The sequence below is a fragment of the Bos javanicus genome, chromosome X (genome assembly GCF_032452875.1).
Source record: "Bos javanicus breed banteng chromosome X, ARS-OSU_banteng_1.0, whole genome shotgun sequence".
In the NCBI taxonomy this organism is placed as follows: domain Eukaryota; kingdom Metazoa; phylum Chordata; class Mammalia; order Artiodactyla; family Bovidae; genus Bos; species Bos javanicus.
Window position 1 is genome coordinate 21,156,633 of NC_083897.1, and position 15,784 is coordinate 21,172,416.

The 15,784-nt window shown below is 45.0% G+C and overlaps 1 long non-coding RNA gene across 1 annotated transcript; it reads right to left on the minus strand.

The window, feature by feature from the left end:
• Positions 1–1,651: 1,651 nt before the first annotated feature.
• LOC133242365 (uncharacterized) lies at positions 1,652–11,868 on the minus strand. The gene is made up of 3 exons (XR_009734852.1): positions 10,860–11,868; positions 8,998–9,129; positions 1,652–7,748 (listed from the first exon to the last, which is right to left on the minus strand). It is a non-coding gene; the product is annotated as an uncharacterized LOC133242365 (long non-coding RNA).
• Between the last annotated feature and the right edge of the window lie 3,916 nt (positions 11,869–15,784).

Consider the following 15,784-nt stretch of genomic DNA (forward strand, 5'->3'; position numbering starts at 1 on the left):
ATAATAACACTTGTTTTTCTTGTTTTTAGATTTTAAAAAAAAATTTGAAAGGTTACTTTCCATCTACAGTTATTACAAAATGTTGCCTGTATTCCTCGTGTTGTACAATGTATCTTTGAACCTATCTTACACCCAATAGTTTGTACCTCCTTCTCCTCCACCCCTATGTTGCCCCTGCCTGGTTCCCACTCCCCACTGGTAACCGCTAGTTTGTTCTCTGTATCAGTGAGTCTGCTTCTTTTTTATTTTATTCACTAGTTTGTTGTACTTTTTAGATTCCATATGTGAGCAATATCATAAAGTTTTTGTCTTTCTCCGTCTGACTTATCTCACTTAGCATAATGCCCATAAGATCCATCCATGTTGCTGCAAAAAACAAAACTTCGTTCTTTTTATGGCTGAGCAGTATTCCATTGTATATATATACCACATCTTCTTTATCCATTCATCTGTTGATGGACACTTATGTTGCTTCCACACCTTGGCAATTATAAACAACACTGCTATGAACAATGGGGTACATGTATCTTTTCAAATGAGTGTTTTTGGTTTGTTTAGGATATACAAGAGAAATTGCTGGGTCATATGGTCGTTCTATTTTTAGTTTTTTGAGAAATTACCATACTGTTTTCCACAGTGGCTGCTCCGATTTACATTCCCACCTATAGCGTAGGAAGGTTCCCTTTTCTCCACATCCTCAGCAACATTTGTCATTTGTGTTCTTTATGATGATAGCCATTCTGACCAGTATGAAGTGATATCTCACTGTGGTTTTGATTGACAGTCTGTTCCTTGACTTAGTGGAATTAAAATGGAAACTATGTCACAGAAAGTTAACTGGAAAATTCCCAAATACTTGGAAACTAAAACAAAGCCCAAACCCTCACACTTCTGGATATCCCATGGGTCACAGAAAGTTATCCAAAGGAATATTAAAATTTTTTACACTGAATAAAAATGAAAATGCAATAAAACAGAATTTATGGGATGTCACTTAAAGCAGTACTTGCAGTGAAATGTATGGAATGAAACATCTACATTAGAAAAGGAAGACAATGAATGACCTCAATTTGCACCTTAAGAAGATTTAAAAAATAAATGCAAAGAAAACCCAAAGTAGAAGAAAGCAGAAGTCAATGAAATAGGAAGTAGAAAAACAATAGAGAAAATCAATAAAACCAAAAACTGGTTCACTGATAAGTTCAATAAAACTGATAAATTGATTTCTATATAGACTGATCAGGAAGAAGGAAAACACCCTACAAATTACCAATGTTAAGAGTGAGAGAGGGGACATCATACAAGTGGTATCCTGGAACCCAAGGTGGAAGTTTCAAGGTAAGAGGAAGCAATCAAGGTGCCAAATGCTGCTGCTAGGTCAAGAAATAATGAGGATGCAAAACCGCTCTTGGTCGAATTCCCTTGTGACCTTGGTAAAAGCAATTTTGGCAAAGTAGTAGGGACAAAAGTCAGTGAATCAGGTTCAAAACACAGTGAAAGAAGAATTAAAATTCATAAGTATAGACAACTCTTTTGAGGAATTTTGCTGTAGAAGGGAGCAGAGAAGTGGAACAGTATATAGAAGAGGAAGTAGGGTCAGGAAAGAGTATCCTTTTTTAAGATAGGAGAAATAAAAAAAAAAAAAGGAGAAATAACAACATGATTGTATGGTAACAGGAACGATCCATTAGAGAGAGAAATTTTAATGATGCAGAAGATAGAGGGAAAAATTGTTAAGCTTGTGTCTTTGAGTATGCAAGAAGAGAACTACTGTATACTAGAGGCTGTCTCCTCCTTAGCCAGTAGCACAATGGCTCATCCAGAATATCTGGAGAGAAGGACAATTCCAGGGGTACAGAAGCTCCAGGTAGATATATGTGCACATGGTACTGGCAACTTGTGGATGATCTTTGCTGATCTCTTCTATTTTCTCAAGGAAATAGGAAACAAGATCATTAGCTGAGAATGAGGATGGGAGAGGAGGTACTAGCGACTTGAGAGGTACTAGAGGAGGCACTAGAGAAATGAAAATGTCTAAAACCCCTTTCAATTCTGACATTCTGTGATCTTGAAGCACAAGATAAAATACAAAAGAGCCTTCACTTTTTGCCCCCTTGTAGGGAGCAGCAAGTTCTTTCTGTATAAGAACCATGGTAAAAAACTGCATGAGATTGTATGTGATATCAAAAAAAATTAGAAATAACCTAAATATCCATTAGATGTTTGAAAGGTTAACTAAGTGATGACTTGCCCACATTATGGAATAGTAGGCAGCAGATTAATAGAATAAAGTAGTTCTGTACTAGTTGACACAGAAAGATCCCCAAGGTTTGTAAAGAGATGGAGCAGACGTCCTTTTGCTTCTCATTGCTAGTCTCTTCCTTCCTCCCTTAAAAAGTCCTCAGCTTTGAATCTTATCATCAGGCTAAACCCTTCATCACCTCTATTGTTGCTATTGTTCACAAATCTCCATGTTTTGCTGACATAAAGTGAACATACTTCTATAGTTAAACGCAAACACTATCAAGCAGGTATTTGATCATTTTGTTTCCTTTGCAACCAAAAAAAGCTCCAGAGGCAAGCTAAAGAAAGAAGTCATATTCTGTGGTAATTGTTGCTGATATGCAAAGTCACATCTCTCAATCCTTATTTTTGAGATACTGTACTAAAAAAGAATTAAGGCAGGAACCCAAGAGAGCAGGTAATGGAAACCATAAAGGAAGCACTCTTTTCACAGGAAAGTTCTCTATTATGGGGTATTAAAAGATGTTCTAATGTCTTATTGGATAAATTTACCTGAAGTAGTAAAACATTATTTAATGAGAAAAGCACTGATCATGTGAAGCTAATGTTTTTATTATTTTATTTACTTTTCCCCCAATATTCCTAGGTCAATTATAGTTTATGCTTCTGTCTTTCCTACAATTTAAAAGCATAAAGACAATAAATAACTTTGAGGATGGAAAATTATTTGTAAGCACTGCAAAACTATGGATGAAAATGTGATGATGTGAACAACGAAGAAAAAGGAAGAAGAAAGTGGAGGTGAAGGAAGAGGAAGCACAGAAAGAGGACAAAGAGGATGAAGAAGCAATGGTAAGCACCCTCTCTGCCTTAGAGAGAGGGTTTCCCTGGTGGCTCAGTGGTTAAGAATCTGCCTGCAATGCAGGAGACACAAGAGATGTGAGTTTGATCCCTGGGTGGGGAAGATCCCCTGGAAAAGGAAATGGTAATCCACTCCAATATTCTTGCCTGGGAAGTCCCATGGAGAGAGGAGCCTGGCTGGGCTACAGTCCATGGGGTCGTAAGAGTCAGACACAACTTAGTGACTACTGCCTTAGAAAAAGACATCAACTGCAGAATCAGGGTAGTGATACTGCCAAGCAGACTTCTGGAGTAGATTTGCTTACTTTCTTTTATAAGCTTACAGTTTCTGTTTACACTGTGGAAGCTTTTTGAAGAATATGATACCACTTCTAGCTTGTAAATTCCTTGAGGGCACAGGCCATGTCTTATAGATCTTTGTATCTCACATAGCATCTAGACAATTACTAGCCATGGTGGAGGTTCTCAATAAATACCTGTAGAAGGAATGACTGCAGAAGCCAAGAGATATTAAGTATTTTTTAAAGAAGTAAAATAAACAGTTTAATAAAATTTAAAATGCACTTTCCAAATATTATTTAGGTTAATTATAAACCCATACATTTCAAAGTAAATCTACTCTGTATTTTGCCAAATAATTTCTATTTTATTTCTGTATTAGTTTTTAATTATTTCAATATGCAATGAAATCTTTACCACTCATGAAAACTTTTTTTAAAATATGTTTTCCTAACTTTTCATTTTGGAAATTTTAAAACTACAACAAATTTTAAAGAATATAGCCTTCACCTAAATTCACCAGTTGTTAATACTTTGCCAAATTTATTTTATAGAGCTATTAGATAGCAAAAAAAAGTGGCTCCTTTTGGAACCACTTCAATAATACAAAGAATGTTGAAGCTTCTTTGTACAAAGTAGAAGGGTATTTCATCAACTCTGATAATGAAGTAAAACCTCAAACATTTCTAAGACTTTCAGACCTCGATGAAAGAGGCACCAGACCTATTTTATTTCACAATTTTAAATCAAACTGAGACATGTATAATTAAAACAGTTCTTTTTTGACATTCACCAAAATCATGGATATACTTTCAAATTAAAATGTGGATTTTTGGTCACAAATAGTTCTGAATTTTGAATATTTTTTTTTTGAATTTTGAATTTTGAATAATTTTAACTAATAGGTGTAACATATATATTTGTCTTTTAATTGGTGATATATATTTACTTTGATTTTTAGAAGATAAATATATGATTTAGCACAGAACCTGGCACAAAAGCATTCCATGTTCTCTTTCATCTCCTGCGTTATAGAGGTGAGTTAAATTTGTAAATCTAGAATTAAGTATGGTATTTATACACTGCATGTCAAGATTGAATTGTAGGCTAGGTAATAAACATTTCAAACCACAATATATATATCCTGGGAATTAACCATACATTCGAACTCCTTTCTTGTAATGCAGTTATCTTTGCTTACAATGGATTTCCAGCTTTCTTTTTTCAATAACGTAAGATAAAAATTTAGAAATTCATGATTTGTTTCAGTTGAATTTTGGTGCCCTGATTTTTCATATGCAAATTAGGATAACTTATTATTATATGTCATATATATGTTTTAAAGAATAAAAATATTTGTTTAGCTCTTCCACAGTTCACAAGGTCTTTTCACTAACATTACCTCATTCATTCTTCACAATATTCCTATGAACAAACTAAGGATGTAGAGAGATCTGGAAATGTTTCACCCCATGAACAAATCAAAGACAGACATTTCTTAGAAGGGTACATTCAGTAAGGTGGAAATTCTTCACAGATGCTAAATTCCACCTTGAGGAAGAGGAGTCATATTTATATTGCTTCCTGGGCAGAACTAAAACTGGTATGTGAAAAATAATACTGCCAACAAAGGTCTGTCTAGTCAAACCTATGGTTTTTCCAGTAGTCATGTATGGATGTGAGAGTTGAACTATAAAGAAAGCTGAGCACCAAAGAATTGATGCTTTTGAACTGTGGAGTTGGAGAAGACTCTTTAGAGTCCCTTGGACTGCAAGGAGATCCAATCAGTCCATCCTAAAGGAAATCAGTCCTGAATATTCCTTGGAAGAACTGATGCTGAAGCTCAAACTCCAATACTTTGGCCACCTGATGCGAAGAACTGACTCACTGGAAAAGACCCTGATGCTGGGAAAGATTGAAGGTAGGAGAAAAGGGGACGACAGAGGATGAGATGATTAGATGGCAGCACCAACTCAATGGTCATGAGTTTAAGTAAGCTCCTGGAGTTGGTGAAGGACAGGGAGGCCTGGCGTGCAGCAGTCCATGGGGTCGCAAAGAATCAGACACGACTGAGCAACTGAACTGAACTGAATATAAAAATAAGAAATACAAATAAAACAATAATAAAGATCAATTTTAACATACTGATGTAGCAGATACTTATAATTAGCACTTTACATACATTCTTTCATTTAATAATGAAAAATATAATATTATACCCATTTTACAGATGAGGACACTGGAGCTTTGAAAGGTTAGGTAACTTGCCTAAGATCATACAGATAATCAATGGTGGGGTAGGACTCTGAATATGTATCTGACTCCAGAGCCAGTGATCTCATCTTCCATGCTATACTATCTTCTCTTTATTCCATACTGCCTATACATCAGAAATGGAGTTACCTGGGGGACCCATTCTAGAATGTCTTAGGGGTGACCTGAGAACTCTCAATGGTGTTAACCACTGATACTTGTCTTGCAAACTGGCTCTGAGCTAGGTATTGGTTCATATTGAACACTAGGACTGAGTGGGGAGAACCTGGGGCATTCTGAGCATTCTGGACATAAAGCATTGACATTTGTTCCAGAAAAGAATAAGAGGTAATGGCTGAATAGTTCCTAGAGGTCAGGAAGGCAAGATGGCACCCAGAATCCACATGGGTAAAGAGCAGGGAAGAAGCTAAGTACCACCATCCATCTAGTTGCTCAATAGAAACCTATCAATCATGTCTGATTTATTCCTCTCTTTTCCACCTAACCTGCCCAAGTCTGGCACCATCAGTATGTCACATAAGTGCTATCTCCAACATATTTACTAAATCCCTCCATCCCTCTCCATGGGAAGAAGCTAAGTACCACATCCATCTAGTTGCTCAATAGAAACCTATCAATCATGTCGGATTTATTCCTCTCTTTTCCACCTAACCTTCCCAAGTCTGGCACCACCAGTATGTCGCATAAGTGCTATCTCCAACATATTTACTAAATCCTTCCATTCCTCTCCATCACCACCATCCTAGTTGCAATCTCCCTCATCTCCCACCTGAATAACTGTAGTAGCCTCTAGCTGATCTGGCTGACTCCGACTTTTATTCCTACAGTCTGTCCTCAACAAGAAGCCAGAGTGATCTTGTGAAAATGTAAACCAGATCATGTCACTCCTCTGCTCAAAACAGTTCAGGGGTTCCCCTCCTGTCAAGGATAAAGATAAATTCCTTCCTGAGACCTACACAATCCTCACAGGGATTGGCCCCAATTTGTCCCCCCGACCAGCCTCCTCACACCCCACACTCACCCTTGCTTTCTCCATGCCCTACAATACTTCGGCCACCTGACGCGAAGAACTGACTTATTGGAAAAGACACTGATGCTGGGAAGGATTGAAGGCAGGAGGAGAAGGGGACAACAGAGGATGAGATGGTTAGACGGCATCACCAAGGTGATGCACATGAGTTTGAGTAAACTCTGGGAGTTGGTGATGGACAGGGAAGCCTGGTGTGCTGCAGTCCATGGGGTCTCAAAGAGTCGACTGAACTGAACTGAGGCAAGGTAGTGGAGTGGTTAAGAGTCTGGGCTCTGGAGTCAGTCTGCCTCAACTTGAATTCTGGCTTGTACTTAGTAGCTCTGTGACTTTGGGCAATTTATATAAGGTTTCCATACCTCAATTTCTCCCCTCCATAAAATGAAAATAATAATAGTACCTAGCTCATAGATACTTGGAGAAGGAAATGGCAACCCATTCCAGTCTTCTTGCCTGGAGAATTCCATGGACAGAGGAGCCTGGTGGGCTACAGTCCATGGGGTCACAAAGAGACATGACTGAGTGACTAACACTTTCACGCTGTCATAGATACTCACTCACTAAGCAGCCCAAAATGTCGATAGTGGGGGAAAGGAAATAGGTTTCATTGGAGGAATGTAGCAGGAGGAATGGAATTTCTCTAAGTGCCACTTATTGTTTTCCCCTCATGACAAACTAATCTGAACATTAAATGCAAAACATGCCTTTTGCTAACTCACTTTTGCTAACAACACAGGTCAAAATCAGCTAACTCTTTTGACAGTTATCATTCTTCAAATAGAATAAAGCACAAAGTTGAACTACAGAACTGACCACCCATGTTTTTGTTCACCAACATATTCTTTGCTCCTTTCATTCCCATTAATCCACGGTGGTGGATAGGGTTCAAAAATCTGTCTGAGCTCACAACTCTGGGCCAGTCCTGACCTCTTGCTGCCATCTTACAGAAATAGCTTCTCCAATGGCCTCGAACCCTGTGGTCCTAGTTACATGAATGGTAGCTTCCATTTTGATTAAAATTCTTTAGCCACAGTCATATTTCCTTTCGTCTTTGTGGTGAACCCTGTGAATAAATGAATGCGTCAGCACACACAAGACCAAGGAGATGGGACTCTGACATTGTAAGCTATTCACAAAGTTTTTCCATAATTGTGAATTCAGGGCACAGTTTTGATGCCCAGAAACAAATGGTTTGCAAAAAAACTCATCTTAGCACTCTTTTTCCCAAAAGGTTGATGATAACTATTGCTTTGTTAAACTTTATGAATTACATTTCAAAAGAGAAAATACCATGCTAATCCACTTTCTATTGATGAGAGCAAGATTAACTGTTGCCTCAAACTCATGTCCCTCCCACAATGACTAACAAAGTATTTGTATGTGTTGCCCAGGGATCCACCCGCTCATTAAAAAGACCCATGTTGCAAATACCAATCTGGAAACCTTCTATTGGCTTCTAGAACAAATACAAATAAGCAGATTATGTCGTTTATCCCCTCTTTGTATCTGTAGTTAGATGTATGGAATAGAATGTGATGACATAGATTTTAAGGAAATAGTAGCAGACAGAAATTTTGCTGCTGAGGAAAATACTTGTTTTTAAGAAATACCAGCACCAATAAAAAGATCTGCCAGGGGCTTGGAGTGGGGCAGAATGGGGAGTCATGATTTACTGGGTACAAGGTTTTATTTGGGGTTGATGAACATTTTTTTTGTTGGTTGGTTTGGTTTGGGTAGCATTTTCTGTTTTTTTGTTTTTTTTTTTAAGTAGGTATTTTTGTATGATTGGATTAGGATTGAATTTCATAGTGAAAATAAGTTAATTAAAAAAAAGACTTAGCATCTTAACCATTTTAAAGTGTACAGTTCAGGTGTAGTAAGTACATTTACGTCATTGTGTGACCATCATCACGGTCTTCAATGAACCTGTTTTATAACTTGGTAGCCGTGGTAGCTGTACAGCATTGCGAATGTACTAAATATCACTGAATTGTTCAAGTGTAAATGGTTAATTTTGTTATGTAAATTGCACCTCTACTTTTTACAATGTATACATGTGGGTATTGAAATATTTTGAAATATAGTGGTTACATAACACATTCAACTTGGCGTTCACAGGGTTAACCTGCATCTCCATCACCATAAAATGCCTCCTTCGTGTTTGCATACTTAAGTATTTATACATATTACAATTTTCTCCTCATTTTTGATAAAACAGGATTTAAGTTAATAAAGGTAACCAAATTACCAGAAAATATAAACCGAGAATATTAAAAATATGTCATTGAATTTTAAATTATTGGTGAACCTACCTACTGAGAATGAAAGCTGTATCCTGAATGTTTGTCAGTTCCAGTTCTTCAGCTCTGTAATGAACAGCAGTAGGCCTGTCACTCACTGAGACCAAGATGATTTTTTCCCACTACCTTGCATCTCTATTTCAGCTGAAAGAAAAAGAGAAAAATTATGAAATATGGTGACCTTTCTATTTATTGCAGATCACTTTAGACAGTCGCTTTAGACAACTGGCTTTGTGTCCAGGTGTCTTGTTTATCTCTTCCTGTGTTACAGGCAATAACCCGACTATTCTGAAATCCTCGTCTGCAAAACCAGGTGGGAAACTTACACACCATTACTACATGCCTCCAGAGCCCCTTCTGAAAAAGCCTTCAACAGAAACAGATAAATCCCCCCCCCCCCCCCCGCCTTTTCTTCCAAGGCCAACATAACTTATGGCAGACAGATCAGACAGAAATTCATTTACAGTTGTTTGGCTGAATCCCCCGTCCCTCCCCTAAAGGCCAATATATTTCCTGGGGTGTTTGGTATTTCCAGAGAGGTCCCTAAGTTGAGAGACAGAAGTAAGTTGTTTTATATACGCGTAAGACTCGGAGTCAGAAAAGTAGAAAGAAGCAACTCAGCAGGCCAGTGCTAAGATCTTGGCAAGGGAAGACACAGATGTGCGCGCGCAGACAGCGTCTAAGGCACAGTGCCTTCCCTCAGGCTGGTTTTTTTCTATTCCCTCTTTTCTGCCCGGGGTACACGCGTTGGGGGAGGGGACCAGAGGCAAAGTTCGCAGGGTTTGCATGCTTTCCGCAGCAACCCCGGCGAAGAGGGCCGGCCTTCCCCTCCCCTTCTCCTCCCTTCATCCCTGGAACGGCCCCCTGCATCTCCCCCCACCCCCCACAACTGTATCCTCCACCCTCCCCCAAATCGGATTGATGCCACCGTCGAGTTAGTTCCTAGGACGAAGTCATCTTGCTCTCAAGGGTGAGCCCGTGCACGCGGGGGCACGGGAAGGGTAGCGGGGGCAGTAATGACACCTCGCACCGAGCAAAACCGACGATTATCAGATTGTGTTTAATTTTTAATGAATCCTCAAGAGGCAGAAGACCCTTTTCGTTTCCCCTGGACCCTCTCCTTTCCGGGGGCCTCTCTTGCCCGAGCGGACCGTCTCCACCTCCCCGGATCCTCGCAGCTCGAAGGCGAGCCAGGAGTCCCCAGATAACTATTTAGTATAAACAAACCGTGAGGCTTTAATGGAATTACCTCAGCCTGCTAGTAAATAATTTATAGTAGGCAGTAAATAAAATATGGTTCTATGTCTTTAAAAGAGTTGTCAAGTGGAAAACACCCACCAGAGGGATGTAAACCCCGAAGATTGCCACGCTTAAAGACGCCGGTTGGGATGGGGAACCGGGGAAAAGACAACATGATTTTCGACCCTGAACGAAGGCGTTGGTGCCGCGGGAGCCGGAGCTGGCGGCTCTGGGGGAAGGTTCCCGCGGGCAGGAGGGAAGAGACACGACGCCTTTTTCACTGAGCTAAGGGGCAAATGATTAAAATGCAAAGGAAGGAGGCTGCACTTTCAGAATAATAACTTCCATTTGAAAGCCTGGTCGCTTTCAAATTCGTTATCACCCTCAATCCTCGCCACCACCCTTCCAGAAAGACCAGGCGGGACCCTGATTCCCATTTTGCGGATGGGTTTAAAAAAAAAAAAAAAAAGGCTCGGAGGCTAAGGGCCGGCCTCCAGGTCTGCCTGCTGGGGACTAATAAGTGGACGCGGGAGTCCCTGGAGCAGTTGTTCTTCCCCGCGGTACCCCCAGGCTGGTACCCCCCGCACCACCACACACACTCAGGCTACCCGCCCAGCACACTTGCCCGGTTTTACCATACTTCAGCCTCTCTTCTGTTTTCGGTGACCTGAGGACCCTCTAAATAAATTTTCTGCCCCCTCCCCTTCTCCATATCACTCCCGCTGGAAGGGGCATCCCCAGTTCGGAGAGGAGGATAGATTTATGAGCATCTCCTCAAGGTTACCCCCAAGACAACCTTGACCATGAAACCAGAATCTTGAACACTTGACCTAAATTTCCAAGGGCATCTGTTTCCGTCTGTAATTGTCACCAGGCTTCATTTGAAATTCGATCCTGTGTCACTAATGGTATTAACAGGAGCTGAGGTCCAACCTTCCAACGGGGAGACTGTTGCATATGATTTTACTTCCAAACGAAAGTAAATCAGTTTCTATAAACCTACAGCAACCCCCTCCCCGAGTACAATAAAACTGTTGTCGCAATCAATAAATCTCTGGTTTGGGGCAATGAAAATTAGATAACTGTTCTCTCTCTCCCTCCGTCTCTTCTCTTCCCCCCATCCCCATAAGACAAAGCCACTATTCAAAGAACGGAGCGTCTTGTTAACCATTTCTGAAGTCCCTCGCTGTACCCGGCGCCTTTCAGACATGCACCTCTCAGTCATCGGAGAAAACCAGACGTTTAATTATGGTGACTTTTGTTCGATCATTACGGATAATAAAGGCAACCTTTTCGCTAGATACAATTATAACGCAAGCTGCTCCAACACCTGCACGGATCGCATTTGTCTCCAGCTTGATTTCTCTCTCCTCCTCTAAACTGCCTTTGAATTTCTCCTTCTCTTCTGACCAGAAGATTTAATGTGTTGCAAGAGATAGATTTCACGAAAACGCGTTGTCCCTTCTGTAGCTACATCTGCTCCGACCTATTAAGAAAAGTAAGACATTTTGATACTAATTGCAAATAAATTGTGATGTGTTCACCGAGTAATTGATTTAATGAAGTTCATATGAAACTCCTGAGATTGGCCAAGTGAAAGGCCCCCTGGTGCGTCTATTGTGTAGGAAAGGAAGGTTGCTTTTTCGTTTTCTTTCTTTCTTAAAAAAAAAAAAAATACACACATATATATGTAAGTGGCGTGGCGGGTGGAGGGGGTGGTGAGGAGGGGGTGGGCACAGATGTTACCTCCGCAGTCGACGCTGTGGCGGGAAGGAGCCTCCGGGATCACGCCTCCCGCCCGCCCGCCCGCCCGCCGAGCCCCGAGTCCGGCCAAACGAAGCGCAGGCGGCCGCGCCCTGACCGGCCCCGGGAGCCCGGGACGCGCCGTTCAGTGTCAGGCACGGCCGCCAGCGTCCTCGGAGTTGCCGAGATCGCACAGGCTATTGCGGCTCGATTCTGTTCCCCCTCTTCCCGAAGTCTCGACGCCGGCCTCTAAGCCATTTTCCCGGCCCAAAGGCCAGAGGCCAGGAGGCTGAGCGAGAAGAGGGGCGAGGGGGCAGGAGGCTCCCCGCTCGGCCCCGGCCCCCAGGCCGCAGCCTGGGAGAGAGCTGCGGTGGCGAGTACATGCCACCTCCTGCGGCCCGTGGGGTGGGGGTGGGGGTTCCGGAGTGGGGGGCGGGGCCCGGGCCCATCCCGCAGCCGAGAATCTGGACAACGAAGGCTCTTTCGGCGCTCATGCCGGCTTTCCTTTTCAAGCCTTTCTAACCAAATTGGCAAGTTAAGGAGCTGGGGCTGGCGGGGTGCGGAAAGGGAATCAGAATTTTCTGAGCACCTGCTGAGCCACAGTTAGTTCCTTCTATCCCAGCAGAGGGTATCATTGCTCCCCCTTAACAGATGCAGACACTGAGGCCAGAAGGACCCTTGGCAGCGACTTGCCAATACTTGTCCTGGCTACTCCTTGCCCAGCCCGGCTCTTCGGGAAGAAGGCAAGTTCGAGAAAAACCTTGCCCAGTTTGCCCTCAGAGTCCTCCAAAAACGTTCTGCTCGGTAACTCAGGCTGGAGGGCATGGGGGCCAGGGCAGAACCGGCCGCCGTGCCCGGCGCATGCCTCCGAGTTGGCTGCACACATTCGGCGGCTGGAGTTTGCAATTTTTGTTTCGTTTTGTTTTCGAGAAAGAGGAACTCGTCTGAGTAATCAAGGCCTGAGCTGAGCTAGCGGCTGGCTCCAAGTTCCTCGGAGTAGCCCGACTGATGAACTTTCCGCGAGTTGCTTCCTCCCGAGTCCGGGAGCCGCTCATCCGGATCCCCCGGCGCTCGGAGGCCTGGGTGAAGCTGGGCGTGGGGGGCGGGGTGCCGGCTCTGCCCCGCGGGCGTTAGCTGCCCGGACCCGCGAGCCCGGCTGTAGGGACGAGGGGTGGCCCTCCCAGCCCCTCCACCCACGTTGGGGCAGCTGCGCAAGGACTGGACCGCCCGCGGGGTACAGGCCGGTTCTCCTCGGAGGTGGCGGCGAGTTGAAAACCCGGGCGAACGCAAATGGTCACCGCTGGGGTCCGATCGCTGCTACGTTCTCTTCCCGAGGGGCCAAACCTGGCGCGAAACCCCGCGGAGGAACCCGTCCCTTGCTTTCCCCTTGGACATTTCCAACTGGGTTAGCGTCCCAACGCCCGGCCCCGAGCGCCCGAGCAGCAAGCGGGACCCGCCTTGGGCCGGGCCGCCAGAAGCGCCACCTTGTCCCCGGGTGGAACTGGGCCCCAAGTGTCCAGCCTGCTCCTTCTGGGGAAGCTCGCTCCCCACGCTTTTGTCCGGGTCCGCCGCTCGCAGGCCCACCCTTTCGGGGGCTCTCTGCCGGCCCCGACCGAAGTACCTCTCCTTTTGTCTCGGCGGAGCCCTTTCCTCGTTATTATTTTTTTTTTTTTTCCGGGACGCAGAAGGAAGGGGCCGGGGTTGGGGGGGGGGGCGCCCTCGCCCCGGTACGGGGAGCCCCAGCTAGCCGCCCCTGCCGCAGGCTCATCATTTCTGGGACCCTAGAGGGTCTGTCCGGACGTCTGAAGCCCCCTCTCCCATGAGTGGGTGAACTGGGAGCAACTTTCTTCAGCCCAAGGTCACAAGCACACTTTCTGGGGCCGCGAATCCCCTGCCTGCCCCTCTGCCCCCATCGGCTTCGGTACAAACGCCGGCCCAGAGACTGGGGTGTCGAGGATGGGGCTGGGAAGTCGGGGGGCCTGGGCCGCAAGGGTTTTCGGGATTGTGGAGGGAGGCGCCGGTTGGGCGGGGGAAGAAAAGTTAGATTTGAGAGGTTTGGCTGGCCAGGATTGTTTCGGAATGACCTTTTCTCCCCAGTAAGTGGGCACCAGCAGCTGACAATCGCGCACGAGGGGCGTGCAGTCTTTGTGCACATTTTTCACATTCCTGGGGCCAGGACAAGATTGACAGGGGCCTTGAAGGTACGGGAGTCGCGGCATCCCGCTTAGTTGGACGTTGCAGCCTGTGCGCCCCAGGACAAGGCTGCGCCCCCAGTCCAGGAGGCCCACTCCCCTCCCCCTCCCCGGCTGCAGCGCCCCCTAAGGCCCGGAGGTGGGAGCCGGCAGGCCCTGGGGAGCCCCCGGGCCGGGGGCTGGGTCCGGTTGGGGGGCGGGAAGCCGGGTGCTCGCGGGTCCCGCCTGAGAAGCGGTCACCCGCGGGGGCTTGGCATCTGAAAGTGCGATTTGGGTAGCTGGGAGTGGAGATTTACGATCCCGGAGGACAGAGCGTGAAAGAGGTATCATCATCAGTTCTGACTGAAAGAAAGAAAACATATCTTTAACAAAAAGACAGACCCTGGCCATTCACCCGCGTTGTTAGGACAACGTGAACTATCCTTGAAATGATTCGTTCCACTGCAAAGGAATTTACATTCAACAGTGAAAACTCTGCCTTTTTTTATTTATTCTAAAAGACTTTTCACTCCGGAGAATCGTATGTTCGGTCCTTCTATTTATTTTTCAGCATTCACGGTGCATTCGTATTAGATCAACAGAGAGAGCCGCACAATCCGCTCATTAAGCGGCCCAGCCCGGGGTTCCAGAGACCCAGCCCGGGGTTCCAGAGACCCAGAGCTACAGGTAGACCGGGCGGGGGAGACGGTGCCGGGGTTGAGGTCTAGGACCACGCTGGCGCCCTCCAGGCCCAGAGGATGCGGTGAGGGGCAGCGGGTCTGTGGAGTGCGGAGCGTGGCACCGAAAACCCTGACGCGAGCCCACAGCCAAACGCAGTGACGGGAGATCTCCACCTCTTGGTACAGCACCTGGCACACTTCACGGTTTGTCGCGAAGAAACTGGACCTGAAGTTCCCAGTGACACCCCCACAAAGCTGTTAAAAACTGATCGGCTTGGCCCAGCTTCGCCGGGCACAATTCAAGCCGATCTCCACAAATTGGGAAGACACACTCTCATCTCTTAGTAGCCTGGGATGTTTGCTCTCACACATATTCCCAGGGCCCACAAATTCACGCCCCACCCCAGTTCGCCACTGGTCGCCAGAGCCAGGAAACCTCTCATCAAAGAAACAAAAGTGGAAAGTTTAGGCGTGCCGCCTCCTGGGGGGTGGGGGTGAGCTGCCCCCCTCTCTAACTGTCCCGGATCAGCTGGGATAAGCTCCCACCGCCTCCGGAAACGGGGCAGCCGCCACCAACTCTCAGCTTCACCACCAGCCCAGGACCCAGCACTCCCCATCCCACTCCAAACGTGCTCTTTTCTTCAGTCTAGGGCTAAGTTTTTCTCAACAGTAATGGGTGTTGCTAAACTTTTTCTTGATGATCTTTTCTAGCTTCTAATTAAATTGGAGAGAGAATTTGTGTTAGCCATTGTATTCAACAATTTGCCTATCACACACACACACCCACACACACACACACTGAGGCCATACCTTGAATTATCATCAACATGAATTCTAGCTGATGCTGAAGCTGAAACTCCAATATTTTGGCCACCAGATGTGAAGAACTGACTCACTGGAAAAGACCCTGATGCTGGGAAAGATTGAAGGTGGGAAGAGAAGGGGACAACAGAGGGTGAGATGGTT